Raw genomic sequence first — 2,500 nt, 5'->3', positions numbered from 1 at the left:
TTAAAAAGAATTTCGCAGCAAACACAAGAAAATAATAAACTAGTGGTTGGGAGCCGTTCCAGAAGCTGAAAAATGCCTCTGCTGTACAGTGTTAGGAGTGTATGGAAATAAAAGAAAGAGAAAGGTATAATTATCAATCATATTTAGTAGTTCCTCAGCCAGGGCTGGGAGAAAGAAAACCAAGAAAACAAGAGAACATTTTGTAAGTCGTGGATGGAGATGGTCTATAAGCGACGAAAATCAGAATAGGCAACAAAGGACGACAGGCGGCGTGGGAGGCACTTCATGTTTGTTTAATTTCGACACCACTTTGTTCCTGGAGGTTGCGGTGAGTGTACATGATACTGTAAGAATCTGTAGTGATGTGTAGTGAATATGGTGCATGATAAGCAAACAATAATGACTAGAAATAAAAATGAAAGATGATAAGCCTCGTGCAGTGACAAACGAAGCACTATAAACGTTCGTAACCCTCCCTTAAGGCGGGTTCACACGTGTCAATATGCGACTGAAATTGCAAATCGCTAGAAGTGTCAACAAACCCCCTTCTAGTTCACACATAGCGACTGAAAGTTATAGGCTAGTTGGCAGGAAGTGAATGTAAACAAACAGCTACCCAACAAAATGTCTTCCTCCGATGACGATCAAATTGAATCATCACAAGTATTCAGTCCTCACCTCCAACAACACCCTGCATAGAGGAAGACAATTCTTGGAGAGTGGCAGCGATCTCATCAAACGTTGATTTGCGTAAGCTTGTTTGGTAAACCTACAGAGTTTCACCACCTTGCCCTTTCTGGACGAAACTATTTTTTTCTGGTAGATTTCAGCTTGCTTTTATAATTAAAATACCACTTGTTTTTTGGCGCAATTCAACCAATTCTTTTTTACAGCCCCGAAACATATTATGATTTGCATAAAAAAAACAATGGTAAATTAATTAAAAACAAGCCGAAATCTACCAGAAAAAATTAGTTTCGTCCAGAAAAGAACCTAACCTAACTCAACCTAACCTAACCTAACCTAACCTAACTAAACCTAATCTAACCTAACCTAACAAAACCTAACCTTAACTTAACCTAACTAAACCTAATCTAACCTAACCTAACCCAACCTAACCTAACAAAACCTAACCTCAGGGGCCATCGTGATTGGTGGAAATAATTATGCTTTTTTTTTTTTTTTTTATTGGCCGCCGCTTCAGTTTCAAAGAACAGAACCAATCAGCGTAAACAATTAAGCGCATGCTCAGACAATGGTATGTCGCGGAGCCCGCCGAGCCGCCGCGAGCGCCTGACACCATCAGTGTGCGACAGGGTTTGATGAGGGAGGCTATTGTCACGGCTTTTCACCAAAACACGCTTAAATTTAAAAAAAATCTGTGTCGCCATTCAAAAAGGTTGCACCTAGTATATATGGGGTTCAAATTACTCGTAATCAGGAGCTCTATCTCTTGAGGTGGGTAAAGAACACGTAGCTGATTGTGGTGAAACTCTGCAGTAATACCGCTTGTTTTGCTTTAGAATTTATTTTCTGGGTCCTTGATGTGCTCTTTTTCCGTCACCAACTCCAACATCTCTACATCTGGACACAACATTTTCAAGCCTTTCTCTCTAATCGCCGGGCATAAAATTAATCGAGATCACTAGTGTCCTAGTGTGAAATAGGGTTTATTGCTTCAATTGCGAGTGTCCTTAGTTCAATGCATGTCCTGCACTGCAGGGATACCAACATGAACATCTTGTTATCAATAGATGCTTACTTAGTTTCTGTTTGTCTTCTGTTGTATATAGAACGATACTTTCTTTGAACGTGTGTTGGTACCTATAGTGAATACGTAACCGCAATATAAAGAAAGGAAAAAAAAAAAAAAATCAGCACTGTAATAGTGTGAGAAAGCATGAGATATGGAATATTATTTATGGAAAATGACACGATACATTGGTACGGTACTACTGGTATGAAAGTTGCCAAGCAGGAGCATAGATCCCCTACATACGGCGACAATTTCCATGAAGCAAACAGGCCTGCCAACAATCGATTGACCCAGACAGACAATTTCATAAATCATTTGATTTTTTTTTTATTTTACCAGTATACATAGAGCGTACACAAAGCTAACAGGATAGAATTAGGCAACTCTGAAGTTAGAAATAAAGTCAATGGTAATGACCGTCGAGTAATTCCTAAAGACTCAAAAAGTGACGTCAACATTTGATTTTCAGTTTTGAGTAAAGATCAAAACTGATCTATCCTCTGTGATGCAGTAGACTGGAAGTCACATGTGTGTGTCAAGGAGTCTCTCGTGATTAGATAACTACTGCTGCTTATCATTAACATACATAAAAACCATTGTCACACTTAAGACGCAAGATTTCCTGTTCTCCAGGAAATGTTTCATCATTAAGAGTTTCAAAATTCTCTCTCTCTCTCTCTCTCTCTCTCTCTCTCTCTCTCTCTCTCTCTCTCTCTCTCGTGCGTGTCTGAAGTGTTTGTAGCT

At 39.3% G+C, this 2,500-nt stretch overlaps 1 long non-coding RNA gene across 1 annotated transcript in view; it reads right to left on the bottom strand.

The window, feature by feature from the left end:
* Nucleotides 1-1,881: 1,881 nt before the first annotated feature.
* The window catches only part of LOC123516319, a 6,544-nt gene continuing 5,925 nt past the window's right edge, over nt 1,882-2,500 (bottom strand). The window contains exon 2 of the long non-coding RNA XR_006678162.1: nt 1,882-2,500. This exon is cut by the window's right edge and continues 347 nt beyond it. This is a non-coding gene — a long non-coding RNA (uncharacterized LOC123516319).

This window comes from Portunus trituberculatus, chromosome 40 (assembly GCF_017591435.1).
Source record: "Portunus trituberculatus isolate SZX2019 chromosome 40, ASM1759143v1, whole genome shotgun sequence".
Lineage (NCBI taxonomy): Eukaryota > Metazoa > Arthropoda > Malacostraca > Decapoda > Portunidae > Portunus > Portunus trituberculatus.
Note: the sequence above shows the minus strand (reverse complement) of the source record. Positions and strands in the feature narration are given on the sequence as shown.